Source organism: Schistocerca nitens, chromosome 6 (genome assembly GCF_023898315.1).
Source record: "Schistocerca nitens isolate TAMUIC-IGC-003100 chromosome 6, iqSchNite1.1, whole genome shotgun sequence".
NCBI classification, from domain to species: domain Eukaryota; kingdom Metazoa; phylum Arthropoda; class Insecta; order Orthoptera; family Acrididae; genus Schistocerca; species Schistocerca nitens.
The window spans coordinates 186311683-186331611 of NC_064619.1; positions in this window are offsets into that span (position 1 = coordinate 186311683).

Consider the following 19929-nt stretch of genomic DNA (forward strand, 5'->3'; position numbering starts at 1 on the left):
TTAAAAGGTAATGGATGCCGGGCTAGGTGGACTAAGCTTTACAACCCACCCTTTACCCCAGCTCCAGACGTGTGGCATCTGGTTACCCAATTTTGGGAACATCATAGGTGACCAGCAAAATAACTTTTTCTCATTAAAATTGCGGGCATAAAAGCATAGAGAACTCAATCAAGAAACACACATTGGCTTCGTCGCCTTTAAAAAAAAGCTTTTGATAAAGTTGACAGTTGCAAATTATTACAGATTCTGGCAGATGTTGAAGTCCCGCATACCGATCATATACAGAGTGATTCTTATCAATGTTCCAAAACACCCAAAGCGATGTAGATTTCGCTGAGACAAGGAATTTAGTATAGGATACTTGGGGCCACAAATGTCAGGATGTACCCCAAAAGTGGACGACAAATGTTGAGCATGTGACGTCACTAGTTGACGTGCCTCGCCCCACGTGCAGCGCGGGCCTTGCCGACCGTACCCTCGCTGGTAGGTGTTAGTGGTACACATCGCTCCACTAGACTACTCGGTTTTCGTTGTTGCATTATTCGATGTGTTACGGTAGTGCTCGCAGTAGTGGTACTATAAGACAACGATGAACCGGTTTATATCTACGAAAACAGGAAACAGAGCAGCATAACGGAGCGATATGTAGCACAGCCCCCTACCAGCGAGGTAAGTTTGACAAGCCCAACCTTTGCACGTGCGGCGAGATGCGTCTTCTGGTGAGGCCACATGTTCAGCATTTGTCATCCACTTTTTGCCGACATTTGCGGTACCTTGTGACGTATGTTAAATTACTTATCTCAGCTTCGTCTACGTCTCTTCCCAGATTTTTAAACTTTACTAGGAATCGCTAAAACCAAACTCCGCCCAAACTGGCCATGAAGGCCAACCGGTACCGACCGGCCGCCGTGTCATCCTCAGCCCACAGGCGTCACTGGATGTGAATATGAAGGAGCATGTGGTCAGCACACCACTGTCCCAGCCGTTGATAAAATCCTCCCTGTATACAAAATTTGGAGAACAAATTTAATCATTGTCAAGAAAGGGGACGAATTATCTGAGTGGGACAGAAATCATGCACGAATAAGACAGGAATGCGGCCTTTCAACACTCTTCTTTATTATTTGAGTGAGTAACTTCATCCAAGTGTGGAGATAAATACCACGCGGCCACAGTTACACGAGACTTTACTTCATGCAAATGATGTAGCTCTTGTAGCACCTTCAGAGGATGATGATGTGCAGTGTTTTGTACACAATTTACATAATATATCTGTGAAATACAGCGTGGATATCAACAACAGCAAAAAAATGGTCTTCTGTGCAATGTACCCAGTACGAAGCAAGACTGAAAAATAAAATTCGAGAAAGAGTGAACACATTTACGTTTTTGGGCTTTAAACTATCCCTTGTGGAAGAAACAGACATAGCAATAAAAGCTACCAGGTATAAAGAAACGATGGAAGCCGTTAATAACGTAAAGAAACTTCCCCTAGTCCGGATCACCCGTAATACGCCTTTTTAAGACCTTAGCACGACCTGTGCTGTGCTACGGCAGTGAAGCCTGTGACAGTAAAGGCAAAATATATGAAAAGAGTAACTGGCTGTGAAATGAAATTCTTGAGACTAATAGCGGATTACACCAAATTGGATCACAAAAAGGAATGAACGTGTTCCGAAGGAATCCATGATACATCATATTACAAATACGCACCTCTCATCCACTGTTTATAGTAACGTATTTTACATAAAAGCTCACTTAACAAATGCCAATATGTACTTGTTCACTAAATTCAAGATAACTTCACTACGTAAGTACTAGCTCAGTGAAGTTATCTTGTCTGCTCACGTAAGCCAACTGCACAGGAAATGCTGGAGATATGCAGTGACTGAGCAAAATGCAAAGCGAGCAGCCTTCTCTGTGGAGGAAGTTGCCTTTCCCGGGAGAATGCTGCAACGGCCGCACAGGCTGACTAAGAATCAATCTCCCCTCTAGGAGTGTAGAACAGAGATGAGAGATTTATGTAGATGCTGTCCATGTGCGTTTCTTCCGTTAGTATTATTAGCACCTCATATTTGTGTTCCATGTAGAGTTAATGCGCTTTTGGGAAAATACCCTTCCCCCTCACTCCCTCCCCCCCCCCTCCCCCTACCATCTCCCGACCATAACTGCGCACTGCGTCGCCAGTGATTCGTGACGCAAGCTGTGGAGGACAGATATAACTTTGTGAAACAAACTGTAGTTGACTCTCGTCTTGAGAGTATGGGGAAACCATGCTCACTCTTCAGTTTGCTGGACTACGAAACAGGTAGATGCATGCGTACAATCTGGCGACCTAGCTCTTCTCGCGCTTCTACTAACCGCCCCCTTCATCCTTTTACATCCTCAGAACACAATTTATCTCTTAATATAGCTCTGCTGCACTTACACGTGGCACATAATTTAATATTTGTTCTTAGCCTAGTTCTTTTAACAGTAAAAATTAATTTCATACCATTAAAACACTAGTTTTAATCATCAATTATATTTGCGTCTCCTGCAACACGGAAATTTTGGACTTCGATTAAACGTGAACAGCACCTTCTTTTGTAAAAAATTAATGTAGTTTAGTCGGGTGTTTGGAAAGATTTTCGCTCGAAGTTGCGGTTTTTAAATTATTAAAAAAATGTTGCTTTAAACGCCCCATCACCCCCCCCCCCCCTGCGCCACCAATTCCCATCCCAACGCTCAGACCCCACCGGTGAGGATTTCTAGTAGGTTGTTCGTGATATTCCGTGGTACCACTGTACAAAATTTGCCTACACGATTTTCCCTACTCCGACCTGTTTGGGTCTTCGTTGTTTGGGTTATCAAAACAACTGGAGAAAACATCTACAACGAATGATCTGAAAGAGGATCCCAAAATCCATGCCACCACCCTGACGATGTAAGAGTGCTAGGTCGACCAAAGAAAGTAACAGGTCAAGAGCATTGGTGTCCTCAAGGAGGACCAAGAAGAAGCATTTGCTCCCTCCCGGAATGTGGGAACAAGCTTTTCATTCATTACAGAATTCTCACTAATTTCTAGCAGTGACTCTGCGACGTTACTAACAATTCCTGGCGCTACGATAAGTACTGTGACTTTAGGAAGACTATCGGGCTTTGGATATTTATTGGTTTTCACGTCGTTCAGGAGGAAAAGTACTGATTCGTGGGGGTGGTAGCAATTTTGGCGCTATTTTGTAGTCAAGATGGATGCGAACCTGAAATAGTGTCACCAGCCTTTTGTCTACATCTCCCTCGTACAGCTCTCTTATAGCTGCAGAAAGGGATCGATTCTTCTCTCTGAAGGACGGATTCCAGTACGACAGAAGCACGACAACAGTGTACATCCCTGTCATCACTCCAGAACTTCCACATTGAGCTGAGTCCTCCATTTGCTACACAACAGAATCTTAGTAGTAGTGCACCGTTTCTCTTTGAACAAAGGGGACATGTGATTGCTATCAAATACTAAATTCAGCTCTGCACGGCGGAGCTATTACAATAGATACATTAAGACCAGGATCAAAATGGTGTCTGTTCTTTCGGACATGTCCACATATATTGCGATAGACTCTGAAGAACACAGCCATTTGTATTTAATTTATGAATCCAAATGCTTCGGTCCAGAGGAAACAAATGTAAAGATTCGAAGTCGAAAACGTGTCCTCTCCAAGAACGGGAACCTTCTCAATTCTGTTTGTGTGTAACACAGCGCCAAATGCAGTCATATAGCAACGAATTCTTGAGTCTAATTGCCCTGACTGCAAAACAGTGTGAGAAACTGCACAAAATTGACAAACTTGATCCAGTGCTAGGCTGTTATACGTAGATTCTACCGGGTAATTTGAGCGTGGTACTAGAAGATTTCTCACGTTTGTCTAGTCGGCTATAGGCCCCAGGCTACAATTTAAGTCACCAAGACATAAAAATGTAGTTTACAAAACGTTTTGTTCAGTTTCAGTTATTTAGTTAATATAAAAAATGGGAAGCATGGAATTGATGAAATCAACGCACTAACATGAACAAACGTGTTTTTTTAAGGAAAACCAGTATGGTGATAACTCTAAATCTAATAAGACTATTATAAAAATTACAGCCTGTTTCCCAACTTCGAAAGGTGTAAATGTTGGTTATTTTTGTTGATATTCAACCAGGGTTTTCACAATCGTTCTTTTTTATGTTCCAGATTTCGTTACACACTACATTATGGAGCTGCAAATATTTTTTTTGTAAGCATTTTCAAGCTTTGTCACATAACTCGTCGGTTACCGTGGATTTCATCATATGAGAATGAGGTTTTAGATCGTCGGATCAGAAATGTGACCTCCACAATTAAACAGGGTGACAATTATTGAATTATATGAAAAAAGTAATCTAGATACAAACTACGGCGTGCACACACTTTATTCCACATGTAAGCTTCACTACAGATATTCAGATGTATGTTATGACATCTTCGATATGCCAGCCATCATTGACGATGGTGTGGTGCAGACGAATAGCGAAATTCTGCATGACTCGCTGAAGTGTCGGAACATCGACGCTGTCGATAACCTCCTGAATGGATGTTTTCAGTTCGGCAATGGTTTTGGGATTATTGATGTATACCTTCTCTTTAATATAGCCCCCAATAAGGAGTCGCCTGTGTTCATTTCCGGGGAATACGGCGGCCAATCGTTGCCCATGAGAGTGGCGTCTGGGTATCCCAGAGCCAGAATGCGGTCACCAGATTGCTCCTCTTGGACATAAAACACTCTCCTGCCTGGATGGGATCGAGCTCTGTCTTGCATGAATCATACCTTGTCGAAATCAGGGTCACTTTGTGTAATGGGGATGAAATCATCATCCAAAACTTTCACGTATCGTTCGGTAATCACCGTGCCATCAATATCGCACCAACTAGACATTGCACACCACACAATCACGCGCTGAAGGTGAAGAGACTTCTCGATCACGAAATGAGAGTTCTTACTCCTCCTAATGCGCCAGTTTTGATTATTGGCGAATACAAGTGCGCTTCGCCGATAACCCATAATACGAATTCCCATCATGCCCAACGGCCAACCGTATAGTTTGAACGTGGTAACGCAAACCTTTCAGACGATTCTATTTCGTACGGTTCAATAATTGTCACCCTTTATTAATAACATAGAAGATGTAATTACACACACACTGACGCAAAAAAAATCGCAACACCAAAAAATTATGTAGAGTAGTGAAATTTCGCGCGTACATTCGTCTAGGTAGCATTGCAAGATCACAGGTTAAGGTATGCGTGAGATAAGCCACGAAATGTGAAATTCTGGTACTTTAGTAAACGTTGTAAGAGTCAGAATTTTAATGCAAGCATGAAATCGTGCACGCATTGTGTTGTCCAGCTATTGCGTGTCAGTTTGTGCCTGGAGATCCCTCCCTGCCTGTTGCACTCAGTGGGTCAGCGCAGGGGTTGTTAACGCTGTTTGTGGCTGGCGCTGGAGTTGTCGTCCAATGATGAAGACAGAAGGCAGATCTGGTGATCGAGTAGGCCAAGACAACATGTCGACATTCTATAGAACATGATCGGCTACAGCAGCAGCACATGGGCGAGCGTTATCCTGTTGGAAATCAACCCCTGGAACGCTGTTCATGAATGGCAGCACACTACATGGGGTAAACAAGAGAGTGCTTGCATAGCAGACCATAACTGCAAGTGTGAGTCCAGAACTTCTAGGCTGCAAATATGCTGGTTGACGCACTCGCCTGGCCTCTTTCTAACCAACATACGGTCATCACTGGTTTTCGTATGAAAACACAACAGACCTTCAATCTGCCCTCCAATGAGTTCTCGTCCGACATCGTCGAAGTCGCAAACGGAGTTGGTTTGGGGTCAGTGGAATGCACGCTACAGGGCGTCTGGTTCGGAGCTGTCCTTGAAATAACCTATTTGTAACATTTCGTTGTGTCATTGTAGTGGCAACTGCTGCTGATAATGCTGCTGCAGATGGAGTACGACGCGCTGGAACGATACGCCGAATACGATGGACTTCCCTCTCGGTAGTGCCACGTGGCCATCCACAGGCAGGTCTTCTTGCTATCATGTATTCTCGTGACCTCCGCTGCCAGTAGTCATGCACAGTGTCTAGATTCCAGCCAGCTTCTCGTAGCCCTGTTACACAACCACGCTCAAATGCAGTGAGGTGTTGATAATGGCATTTTTGCCACCTTAAAGGTATTCTTGACTATCATCACTTCACCACGTCCAATCTCAAAGGAAACTAACGCTCACGACCGCTATAGCGTGTATATAAGGCAAACCGGATTTGAATCCTCATAGTATCGTTACTAGTACCACTCTCATGCGACCGGAGCGAAATTTGGATATACGTCATCTTTCAGATGTAGAAACACGCCTACCAACTTTCGTTTACGTGACACAGCTCCTTCTTGAAGTTGCGTTGCGATTTGTTTCCAGTAAGCTCGTCATTTAGGCTGGATTTAATCATATGAGAATGAAATTTTAGATGGTTGGAACAAAAAGGTGGCCTCCATAATCTTATTAATTAAGTAAAAGATATGATTTGCATACATAATTGAATTTGTTACTGTTAAGATACCAAAGTGATCTATCTTAAAAATTATAATTTGATAATTTTCAATCATGTGAGGTATAGTAAGTTTGATGTACCTCTTATCGCTCTACCGAGCGCTGTTGGCAAGCATTCAGCCCTTATGAGGCATATTAACTACTTGATTGAGAAGTAGCGACTCCAGTCACGAAAATTGACAACGTCCGAAAGAGTGGAGTGTTGACCGAACGACCCTCCATATCGGCATCCAGTGACGCCTATAGGATCAGGATGACACGGTGGTCGGTCAGTACCGTTGTATCGTCACCCATGTTAGTACGGAGTTTAGTTTAGAGCAATTGTTATCAGAGAATTGCGGGGCAAGACATTTTTTCTAAGTCACCGAGTCACATAAAAATTGGTAATTCAGATATTTTCCCCTTCTTGGAAAAATTTCTACTATCGCTGTAACGGGACATCCTCCACTAGCATTACTTTTCCCCAACAGTAGTTGTCGATACCAGTATTATTTTTCGAATTTTGAACAGGTCAATATTATCTCAGTTGCTTTTCTGAAAACTTTCATATAATTTCATACATAGTGTTTATATTTCAAGCTAAAATTTATAAAAAAGAATTACTTTATAAAATATTTTAGTTTCGATGTTATAATCGATAAGTCAGTTTCCAGATTCTGGCTCGGTCTGTTTGGAACATAAGCCTCTCCATCGACTTCGGTTTTGTCACCATCTTTCTGTCTTCACCTTGGTCCAGTTTCGTCTTTCCTTGTGGAAGCATTTCTCCAGTCCTTTAAGCCATCTGTCTCTCTGTCTTGCCCTTGGTATCTTTCCTTCCAGTTTCATCTCGTGTATCCCCCTGGTGATCCTCTTCTTCTCCATTCGCTTAACATGCTCTTACCATCTCAGCCTTGATTTCTCTACCTTCACCTGTAATGGTTCCATCTTCATTAACTCTCCGAGCCTCTCATTTTTTAACTTGTCTATCTTTGTCACTCCAACACTGATCGTCAAGAATTTCATCTCACTAGCTTGTACTTTGCTTTTATGTCTTCCTTTCATAACCCAGGTTTAGGATGCATATGTCAGGATCGGGACATAGAATGACGGGTATATAACCTTTTTACTGATTTGGGGTACATGCTTTTTCCATATCAGACTTCTGACACTCTTCCGAAATGCTTCTGCTTATATCCCCCGCTCGTTTATTTCTCTGTCGTTTCTTCCATCTTCCTGCATCAGGCTTCCTAGGTACTTAAAACTCTCCACTCTCCCGAATCGTTCCCCACCAATTGTTATTCCAGTTGTTCCCCTCTCCTTCGTTATTGTTGTGATTATCATCTCACTTTTACTTATAACAAATTACATCTCATATTCGTGTACTGTTCGTTCCCATACTCTGCTCTTGTACCTCCTCCTTTTTATTCCCCATAATCGGTAAGTACTAGTTCTGAATGTACAGTTAAAATTAATTTTGTTGGAAACCTTTGAAATTACGTATTATTTGCACTCTTAAAAATTCCAATTATTAAGTACTCAATCTTGTATTGTTTACTATGTTTATTTCTGGATTCATTTATGAAATAATAGTTTAAATTAATAATGTAACGAAAACTAGTAGGATTTCAGTTATTAAGAAAAGTTTGAAACCATTTGGAATATTGTTATTTCCGCAGAGTGTGAGAGTCGTCAGCTTGCTTCTGATGTGATAGGACGTATTTTTGTATAATAGGTGCGAACAACGTAATTTTGGCTTTGTTAATGCGAAAAATCAAAATACTGGATGATATACTTAAATGTGAGAAAATCTGTGGAAAATATATTTAAGTAAAAATTTCTACAACAAAAATCTTCCAATTTATCTAATTCAAAGCAACCGTGAGGATCCGATGTTAGAATTTCATCTTCAAGAATGAGACTCCTAGATAAAATAAACTGGAACCATCTCAACATGACAAGCTAAGTAACCCTGAAAGTTTATTGTAATCTTTGCTCCCCTCAAATCTTCTTAAAGGACTTTGCTTATTAATTACTTGGACTAGGCATTGTTTAATGTGGAGAATGTATGGAAGAAGGATGGAGGAGGGAGATTACAACGTGCACGGTCAAGGGTTCTAATACTAGGAAGGAAGATGATGACGACGGTGATGTGTTTCGTTTGACTTTTATCAAAGTGTCTGCGACTGCGCGCAAGTGTGTTTGGAAGCCAGCGTGGCGAGTGATGCACGTGCAATTACCACAGCGGTCTGCATATGCGGCCAGTCCCCGAGGAGCGTTCAGTTAAGCGGACGCGTATAACAGACCCGGCCGCGCACACAGCAGGGGCGAGTGGCACCCGCCGCAATTCAGTTAGGCCGGCCCGCGGTGCCGGTCGCCTGCGGTCCCTGGCGGCTGTTTTGGGCGCTAATACCGCACGCTGGCTGCAGCCCGGCTGGCACCGCAGTTTGTTGCGCGCGGACCGGCTTTTTGCAGGCGCCTGAGCCTCCGGGCCGTCCTAAGCGGCTGCAGCCTGTGTCCCCAGTGCAGCGGCGAACCCTTCGCCGCGCGCACTAACTCACAATCTAATTTGCTCAGGCAGCCGGGCAGCACGCGCGCGCTCTGCGGGCTAGCCTACCGAAGGGGCAGCCAACCAGACTGGCACAGCCCTGCGCGGGCCAGCCCTTCGGCTACGCCGCTGCCACATATTGGATTACAAGTTTCCTCAGAGGCGAAATATATACGTTAATTCACTTCCGCTTTCATTACTTCTAATTGCCCGAAATAGCATTCCGGCTGCGCAGCATAGTGCCCGCTTCTTCCACTACAACTGCTACTCCTCTCTCTATTTCTCTCTCTCTCTCTCACTCTCACTCACTCACTTTCTCCCTCACTCCCTTCCCCTTCCTCCTCACACTGTCCCCTGTGTCCCCCTCACTCTTTTCTCTCTCTCTCTTGCCCGGAAGCGGCTTTGAATTAGCTTGTTTTTCCGAGGCTGCAAGCGGCGCTAGTTGAATTAAGCTAACTTTAATTATCGCGTATAATGACGCCGCCGCGGTGAGCGCCGTGCTGTTCGCGGACGGCGGCTCACCATTTTAAGGCGGCCGCTCCCGAATGTCCCGGGCGCCGCGCCGCGCAGCGCCGCTAAACTTCGCAGAAGCGGCTTAAATTAATTTCCTTTAATCATGGCGTGATAACGTCTCGCGGCGCGCTTTTAAACGTCCGTCCACGACGCGCCGCGGCTACGCTGAGAAGACGAGGCACAGTTCCCGTTTCCGACGACGCTGGCAGAGGAAAGAAGGGAGGACGAAGTGAGCGACGACAGCCAGAAGGGGAGAGGGAGAGGGGAGGGGGAGCTACTGGGAAATAGTCCACCCCTGTACGTATCATCTCTGTCTCACTGAAAAATTAATCTCGTTTCTTTTAATTTGCCCAGAGTTCTTACAACGTTCTCTTAACCGTATCCTGCTTCCTTGCGAGACTTGTAAGGTATGCAGTCAGTGAAACAATTCTACTTAAAGTTGACTGAGTCTAGTATTTTTTAATTTATCCTTATTAATCTTCCATCACCAGATGCCCAATGTTTACTGCATTTTTTACATTTTTGTAAACTTTCTGCGAGGTACATAATATAATTAATTTGGTTGCTTCTTAATGTACTTATTACATTCTTATCATATAGTTCCTCGCCGGAGAATGACCATTTCAGCGATGTGTGTGCTGCTACTCTTGTTCCTCCTAAGAAATACAGAACATTAAAAAAAATCAAAGATAGAGGAAAAGTTTCTAAAATTATATACCCAGAAGCCAACACCTGTCACTTGTGACGAGTAATATATAGCATTCTGTGGTGTAGTCTGATGATTTCCTGGGCCGATTTCTCCTTATTCTCTTTGGCTTATGATACACAAGTCCTTGATTGATATTATGAAATAAAATACATCTACATACCTATATTTATACTCTGCAAGCCAGCGTACAACAATCATTTCCTTTCCTTTTCCAGAAGACGGGAGATAAGACTGTCTGTATGTCTCCGTATGAACCGTAATCTCTCTTATCCTTTCTTCGTCGCCCATACGCGAAATGTCTGTTAGTGGCTGTAGAATCGTCCTGCAGTCAGCTTCAAATACCGGTTCTCTCAATTTTCTCCACAGTGCTCCTCAAAATGAACGACTGCTTCCGTCAGATGAGTCCTATTTGAGTTCCTGAAGCATCTCTGTAGTACAAGCGCGTTGTTCGAACCTGCTGGTAACAAATGTAGCAGCCCGCCTCTGAATTGCTTCGATGTACTCCTTTAATCGGTCCTGCTAGGGACCCCAAGCATTCGAGCAGTACTTAAGAATGGGTGATACTATTGTTCTATATGCGGTCTCCTTTACAGATGAACAACACTTTCCCAAAAATTCTCCTAACAAATGGAAGTCGACCATTCGCCTTTCCTACCACAACCCCCATTTGCTCGATCCATTACATATCGCTTTGCAACGTTACGCCCAGAAACTGAAACACGTGACTGTGTCAAGCGGGACACTGCTAATGCTGTATCTGAACATCAAGGGTTTGTTTTTCCCATTCTCGTTCTCATTAACTTATATTTTTCTACATTTAGAAATAGCTGCTATTTATTACACCAACTGGAAATTTCGTCTGTCGTCTTGTATCATCCTCCTACAGTCACTCAACTTCGACACCTTACCGTACACCACGGCTTAATCAGAAAACACGGCAGATTGCTGCCCAACCTGTCCACCGAATCATTTATGTATGTGGAGAACAACAGTGGTCCTATCACGCTTCCCTACAGCATTCCTGACGATTCCCTTGTCTCTGATGAACACTCGCCGTCGAGGCCAACATACTGGGTTCCATTATTTAAGAAGCCTTTGAGTCACTCAAATATCTGTTAACCTATTCCGTATGCTCGTACTTTCGATAACAGCCTGCAATAGGGCGCTATGTCAAACTCTTTCCGGAAGTCTAGAAATATGAAATCTGCATGTTCACCTTCATCCATAATTCTCTGTGAGAATAGGGCAATCTGAGTTTCGCACAAGCGATGCCTTCTAAAACCATGGTGATTTGTGCACAAAAGCTGCTAAAGTTCAAATGGCTCTGAGCACTATGGCACTTAACATCTGAGGTCATCAGTCCCCTAGACGTAGAACTACTTAAACCTAACTAACCTAAGGACATCACACACATCCATGCCCGAGGCAGGATTCGAACCTGTGACCGTAGCAGCTGTGCGGTTCCGGACTGAACCGCCTAGAACCGCTCGGTCACAACGGCCGGCCCTAAAGCTGCTTAACCTCAGCAATGTTGATTGTATTCGAACTGAGAATGTGTTCAGGGATTCTGCAGCAAACAGAAGTTAGGGATATTGGTCTGTAATATTGCAGGTCCATTGTTTTACCTTTCTTATATACTGGAGCTACCTGGGCCTTTATTTTCAGTCGCTTGCGACTTTTTGTTGGGCGAGAGTTTCACGATAAATGCAAGGTAGGCAAGGGGCCACTGCCGTAGAGTGCTCTTTGTACTTCAGTGTTAAAGGAGAATAGCAGTGCAGTACTGACGTGAGTGAAACTGTAAGAACACTAACAGTGGAATCTAACTACTGCGAAATGCACACGGATTGTGCAGATGTTAAGACATTAATAACTGATGATACTGGATAAAGGCTTCAGTTACAATAGTTAGTTTAAGAAACTGGCTGAGGACAGAGGATAGCTACTGTAAACCTGCTGTATTTTGAATATGGGAACTGCAAAAAACCTAAAGAAGAGAGATTCTATGCAGACGTAGCGAAATAAGGGAAATATGGATTCAGCAAGAGGATCCAATAGCGGAAAAGAAAGTGTAGATAGTGGAATTTCTGTATAGAGATGACTCAGGGCAAATAAAGCACTTGCGAACATTGCTCTCATATGAAGATGCTGAACTATTTTGTTCGTGCCTCACTTGAATTGTGTACAACAAAATTGTACTGTATCTACGATTAGATGCACTATACAAGATGTACACGGTACGGTAAGCTCGAATGTCACGTACTGTTGATAAAATGCGGAATGTGTTCACTAGGACTGGTGATATTTCGGTTGCGGTTTAAAAATAAATGACAGTGTGTCTTACAACACGACAAAAAATTTTATGGCTTATGATGTGTTTCAGAATCCAAATAGATAACGAATTTAAAGACTTTAGACGTAGTGGAAGAACTCTACTGATATCTCTAGACGTCTTACCCCGCCGAATGTGATATGAAACACGAAGAGAAAAGGTGCTGTAAAACATTCGTCAGCAGCTGTGGATGCACTGACCTTTGCTTTATAGGTTGCGGCTCACTGCGAGCGTATTACAGGCAGTGCCGTAAATATATGCATCATATCCAGATTGTTCGCGGCCACATTTCATGGCTTTACGCGCATGGACTAAGTTGCTTATACAAATGGCGCTTGTTTGTCTAATGGAAAGTGCGGGGTTTCTGAAACAGGCCATTAAAGAGATTTAGTTTGTTCCGGGCTGGCCGTTTGTTCACCAAGGTCTCGTAATTGTATGCAATGAGCCGGAATTTAACAGAGACGCTTTAGCCTGAGCAATTCGTTAAGAGGTCGCGGAAGCGCTGTTAAGTTATTGTCGAGGCCGCCGCAATTGTAATTACGCAGCGGTAATCCCGATGTTGCGAATTGCGCTCGTTAGGAGAGCACCGGGTAATAACATTATGCCCGATGTCGCGCATTTCCGCGCTTATGTTTACAGCATCTTTGCTTTCTCCGCTCCCCCACCCGTCCGATAAACTCGTTCTTCTGAGACGCGTACGCTGTGTATGATGAGAAATCGCAGGATCTGTGCTGCATTTGTGGTCCTATAGCAAATAATTTTAGAGTGGTGTTGCACTAGCATTTGCTGTGACCTGTATTTTCACATACATATTTGGTACCTAGACTTTTATCTGTAGTGCCTTGAAGCGCGAAACTAACATCCACTTGGTGTCTACAATTTTGCTGACGAGATGGTCGGATCAAAAGCTAAGCTTAATTTGAAAACTCACTGTTTATTACATGTCGTAAGTTCCTTAATGCGAGAACTGATACCAGTCTTGTCAGATATTTTTCTTTATTGTACTCCTCCAAGGATTCGTTGCAGCTGACGCTTTCTCTGTTGAGACGGATGTACCGCTAAAGACCTTTGTGAGAGCTCACCTGTTCTTTACTTTCCTCACAGTCTGCCAAGTTTTGGGTAACCCTGTACCTTGACTTCATACACTAAATTAACTTACAAGTAACGGGACATAACATGCTTTATTTAATACTAGAGTAAGGTGGCTATTGTTTGAAGATTCTATTGGATGTGTTATTATTTGTGAAGAAAAATGATACATTTGAAGAATTCTGGTCGGAGAAACAGTTATTAGGCAACAGTATTTGTGTCTGCGTTGGCAGCGCTGTGGAGTCGCAGAATATTTGACAGTCAGTACTGGAAAGCGACGGTGTGGATCAGGCGGGTTTCGTTGAGTGTAGAGTGTAATGCATGGACGCAATTTTGAAATTATGTGAGTTGCAGATTTATTACGAGGAGGAGTGATAACTCAGAACAATGACTGGATAGCGTACGGACGTAAAAAAGGTTTTGAAACGAATAACAAGGTATTATTAGATGAAGAAAAAAGTTTATTTTTATTTTCTTAGACTTCTGTTGTTGGTCCACTTCACCCTCGACGCACTCGAGTTTTTGATAATTATTCTATTAATTGATCTTCTGAGTTGGTTTATTGCACCATGGAAGTTATTATAACAAATAATTTTTTTTATTAGAGTCTATAATTATTTTATTTTATAAGTTCCTTTCTAACTGAAATTTCAGAACCTAAAGATTGCGTCATGTGTTTCATTGGCATTCCGTGTCAAGAATATGAACCAAATTTGTTTGTACCAACTATAGTTAGTTTTTAGCTGTTGCAGAGTCTTGCTGTGTTGCTATTTCTTACAGTACTTCATTTTGCATGTGAGATTCATAACACTTAACTGCGTTTCGTTTCCATTGGGGAATGTAGGTTCTGTCAGTTCCTTTATTTTAGCAGGGCCATGTGTCAGTGCAGAGATTTTAGTGTGTTTCAGTTTAGATTCTTATACAGGTCCACACTACAGTTTTTTTTTTTCAAACGGTTCGCACTGACCAAGCCAGCTGAGCGTGAAATTTTTGGTTTGCTTATTTCTTTGCTTATGAATTTGACAGAGCACTGAAAGACCTAAGTCGAAACAAGGTCCCAGGAGTAGACAACATTCCATTAGTGCTACTGATGGCCTTGGGAGAGCCAGCCCTGACAAAACTTTACCATCCGGTGAGCAAGATGTATACCCTCAGACTTAAGAAGAATATAATAATTCCAATCCCAAAGAAAGCAGGTGTTGACAGGTGTGAAAATTACCGAACTATCAGTTTAACAAGTCACAGTTGCTAAATACTAACACGAATTCTTTGCAGACGAATAGAAAAACTGCTAGAAGCCGACCTTGCGGAAGATGGTTTAGATTCCGTAGAAATGTTGGAACACGTGAGGCAATACTGACCCAACGACTTATCTTAGAAGATAGGTTAAGGAAAGGCAAACCTCCATTTGTAGCATTTGTAGACTTAGAGAAAGTTTCTGGCAATGGTGACTGGAATACTCTCTTTCGAATTCTGAAGGTGACAGGGATCAAATACAGGGAAAGAAAGGCTATTTACAATTTGTACACAAACCAGATGCCAGTTATCAGAGTTGAGGGGCATGAAAGGGAAGCAGCGGTTGGGAAGGGAGTGAGACAGAGATGTAGCTTATCCCAGATGTTATTCAATCCGTATATTGAGCAAGCAGTAAAGGAAACAATAGAAAAATTTGGAGTAGGAATTAAAATCCATGGAGAGGAAATAAAAACTCTGAGGTTTGCCGATGACATTGTAATTCTATCAGAGACAGCAAAGGACTTGGAAGAGAAGTTGAACGGAATGGACAGTGTCTTGACAGGGGAACATAAGATGAAAATCAACAAAAGCAAAACGACGATAATGGAATGGAGTCGAATTGAATCAGGTGACGCTGAGGGAATTAGATTAGGAAATGAGTTTTGCTATTTGGGAAGCAAAATAGCTGATGATGTTCGAAGTAGAGAGGATATAAAATGTAGACTGGCTATGGCAAGGAAAGCGTTTCGAAGAAGAGACTTGTTAACGTCGAGTATAGATTTAGGTGTCATGAAGGCTTTTCTGAAAGTATTTGTATGGACTGTAGCCATTTATAGAAGTGAAACGGACAATAAATAGTTTAGACAAGAAGAGAATAGAAGCTTTCGAAATGTGGTGCTACAGAAGAATGCTGAAGATTAGATGGGTAGATTACCTAACTAATGAGGAGGTACTGAATAGAATAGGGGAGAAGAGCAATTTGTAGAAGAAGGAATCGATTGGTAGGACATTTTCTGGGCATGAAGGGATCATCAATTTAGTATTGGAGGGCAGCATTGATTGTAAAAATTGTAGAGGGAGACCAAGAGATGAATACACCAAGCAGATTCAGAAGGATATAGGTTGCAGTAGGTACTGGGACATGAAGATGCTTGCACAGGATAGAGTAGCACGGAGAGCTGGATCAAACCAGTCTCTGGACTGAAGACCACAACAAAATCATGAATAAGATCGGCTTTCACACTCGGGATTCTTTTCAATTTCGTGTAAGTGACGTGGCTTTAAACTCATCAGCACATCTAGGTTGTCAATTCACATTAATAGGTAACACATAAGCAAAGACTACTCACACTAGCCGATATCCAAAGGCTTCGCTCGTGCACGCATTCTTCACATATATTACACACATCATACTCATCTACATTTCTGTGGCCAGCTTTCCTGTCCCCACCTCTCTGTCCCCCTCATGCTTCCACCTTCATGTGTCAATCTCCTCCTCCGCACGCCCTCTGTCGATATTCATCTGCTCCTTCCGCCTCCTCTGCCCCGCTCTAAGCAATATCTTCCTTCCCAATCCCGCTCGCGACATCCCCCTCCCCCTCAATCTCTGCATCTCCTCCTCTCTCTTCCTTTTCCGTCCGCCCACTTCCCCTCTACACCATCCACCAGCCTACTGCACTTCCTCCTATACACGCTCTCTCTGTCCATTTCTTCCTTCCCTTCAATCTCTGTTCATCTCATCCTACCTCTCATGTTCTGTCCATCCACACAAGATCGGATTAACGGAATACATCTAAGCAATTCAGGGGCGGGCTGGTAGATTTGTTACTGGCAGGTTCGAACTACACGCAAGTATTACGGATACGCTTTGTTAACTCAAATGAGTATCCCAGAGGGAATGATACGTCCTTTTCCAAGAGCATTATAGGGAAGATTTAGAGAACTGGCATATGAAGCTGCTTGTAGAACTAATCTGCAGCCGTCGACGTATATATCGCATAAGGTCCACGACAGCAAGATAACATAAATTAGAGCTCGTACAGAGGAACATAGACAGTCGTATTTCCCTCGATGTATTTGCGAGTGGAACAGGAAAGAAAATGACTAGTAGTGGTACACACACACACACACACACACACACACACACACACACGCACGCACACTTACATACATCTAGATAGATACTCCGTAAATCACACATAAGTACCTGGCACAGAGTTCATCGAACCACCTACACAATAATTCTCTATTATTCCAATCTCGAACAGCGCGCAGAGTAAACGAACAACTGCATCTATCCGTGCGAACTCTTATTTCCCTTATTTTATTACGACAATCATTACTCCCTAGGTAGGTCGGCGTCAACAAAATATTTTCGCATTCAGAGGAGATAGTTGGTGATTAAATTTCGTGAAAGGATTCCGCCACAACGAAAAACGCCTTTGTTTTAATGATGTCCACCCCAAATCCTGTATCATGTCAGTGACACACTCTCCCCTATTTCGCGATAATAATAAACGTACGGCTCTTGTGTGAATTTTCTCGATGAACGCCGTTAATTCTATCTGGTAAGGATCTCAGACCGCGCAACAGTACTCCAAAAGAGGACGGACAAGCGTAGAGTAGCCAGTCTCTTTACTAGATCTGTTACATTTTCTAAGTGTTCTGCCAATAAAACGCAGTCATTGGTTAGCCTTTCCCACTATATTTTCTTTGTATTTCTTCCAATTAAAGTTGTTCGTAACTATAATTCCTAGGTATTTCGCTGAATTTGAGGCCTTTAAATTTGACTTATTTATTGTGTAACCTGAGTTTAACGGATTCCTTTTAGCACTCATGTGGATGTTCTCACACTTTTCATTATTTAGGGTCAATTGCCAATTTTCGCTTCCTTCAGGATATCTTTTGTAAATAATTTTGGAATTTTCTTTGATCTTATGATGATTTTACTATGCGATAAACCACAGCATCATCTGCAAAAACCTAACATGGCTGCTCAGATTGTCTCCTAAATCGTTTATATAGATAAGGAATATGAAAGGGCGTATAACCCTACCTTGGGGAACGCCAGAAATCACTTCTGTTTTACTCGATGACTTACTGCGAACTGTGATCTCTCTGACAGGAAATCACGAATCTAGTCACATAACTAAGACGATATTGCATAGACACGCAATTTCACTAGAAGCGGCTTGTGTGGTACAACGTCGAAAGCCTTCAGGAAATCTAGAAATACGAAATCAATTTGAAATCCCTTGTCAGTAGCACTCAGCACTCCGTGCGAATAAAGAGGTAGTTGGGTTTCACAAGAACGATGTTTCCTAAATCCGTGTTGACTGTGCCGGCCGCTGTGGCCGAGCCCTTCTAGGAGCTTCAGTCGGGAACCGCGCTGCTGCGGCGGTCGCAGGTTCGAATCCTGCCTCGGCATGGATGTGTGTGCTGTCCTTCGGATGGTAAGTTCCATAGTGCTCCGAGCCATTATTGTTCTTGTTGACCGTGTGCCAATAGACCGTTTCCTTCGAGGAAATCCATAATGTTCGAACACAATATATGCTCCAAAATGCTGCTGGATATCGACGTTAATGATATGGGGCTATAACTTAGTGGATTACTCCTACTACCTTTCTTGAAGATTGGTGTGACTTGTGCAATTTTCCAGTCTCTGCTTACGAATCTTTCGTAGAGCGAGCGGTTGTATATGATTGTTAAGTATGGAGGTATTGCTTCAGCATACTTCGGAAGGAACCTAATTGGTATACAGTCTAGATCGCAAGACTTGCTTTTTTTAAATGATTTAAATTGCTTCACTACTCCGAGTATATCTGCTTCTAAGTTACTCATGTTGGCAACCGTTCTTGATTCGAGTTCTGGAATATTTACTTCGCCTTCTTTGGTGAAGGAATTTCAGAAGGCTGTGTTTAGTAACTCTGCATTGGCAGCACATTCTTCGATAGTATTCCCATTGCTACAGCGCAGAGAATGATTGATTGTGTCTTGCCGCTAGCATACTTTACTTACGACCAAAATCTCTTTGAATTTTCTGCCAGGTTTCGAGACAACCCGAAACCGGGAAGGCAGTGGTGCTGGACACTGAGGTCTGGACCAAAGTCGACTTTCTGACTCATACGACTGGGATCACGCCCGGGTTCTGGGTAGGCCAGTTCATTTCAGGAATGTTATCGTTAACAAATCATGTATCACAGATGCCATATTATGACAGGCTATTACAAAAAAAAACATCATCTCCAGAGTGTTCCACTACTGTATGCAGTACACAGTGCTGCAAAATGAGTTCTTGTCCTTCCGCGTTTAGCGGTTTCTTAAGCGCTATAAACGCATCGAAGAATTACCACGAAAAATACCCCCCATAGCGCAACATTACTTCCTAGGTGTATCAATGATGGCGCCACACGTGATGGCAGGTAATTTTTTATAGGAATTCACGAAACCCAAACCCATCTGACTGCCACAACGTACAGCGTGATTCATCGCTAAAAATCACTCGTTTCCAGTCTCCCTAAGTCCAGTGACACCGCTCTTTACGTCACCTCTAGGGCTGACTACAGAAATGTGTGGTTCATGACGAGCTTGACCATTGTACCCCATTCTTTTTAACTCCGTGCGAACAGTCATTGTGGTAACTGAACTACTGGCAGCACTTCGGCACTCACAAGTGATTGTTTCTGCTGATTTCATGTGTTTTTTGCAGTGCTTCACGGTCCCTGTTCGTCGTCTTTTCATGATATCTGCCTGGTCTCGGTTTATCTGGTATTGTTTCTTCGTCTTTCCACTTTACAACTGCAGCACCAACCGTAGAACAGGGCCCATTACAAGTGTTGAAATGTATGTGATCGATTTGTTACTCAGCTGACATCTAGTGACTAGTTCATGTTTGCAGCCAATGAGCTCTCCTGCCCAGTCTA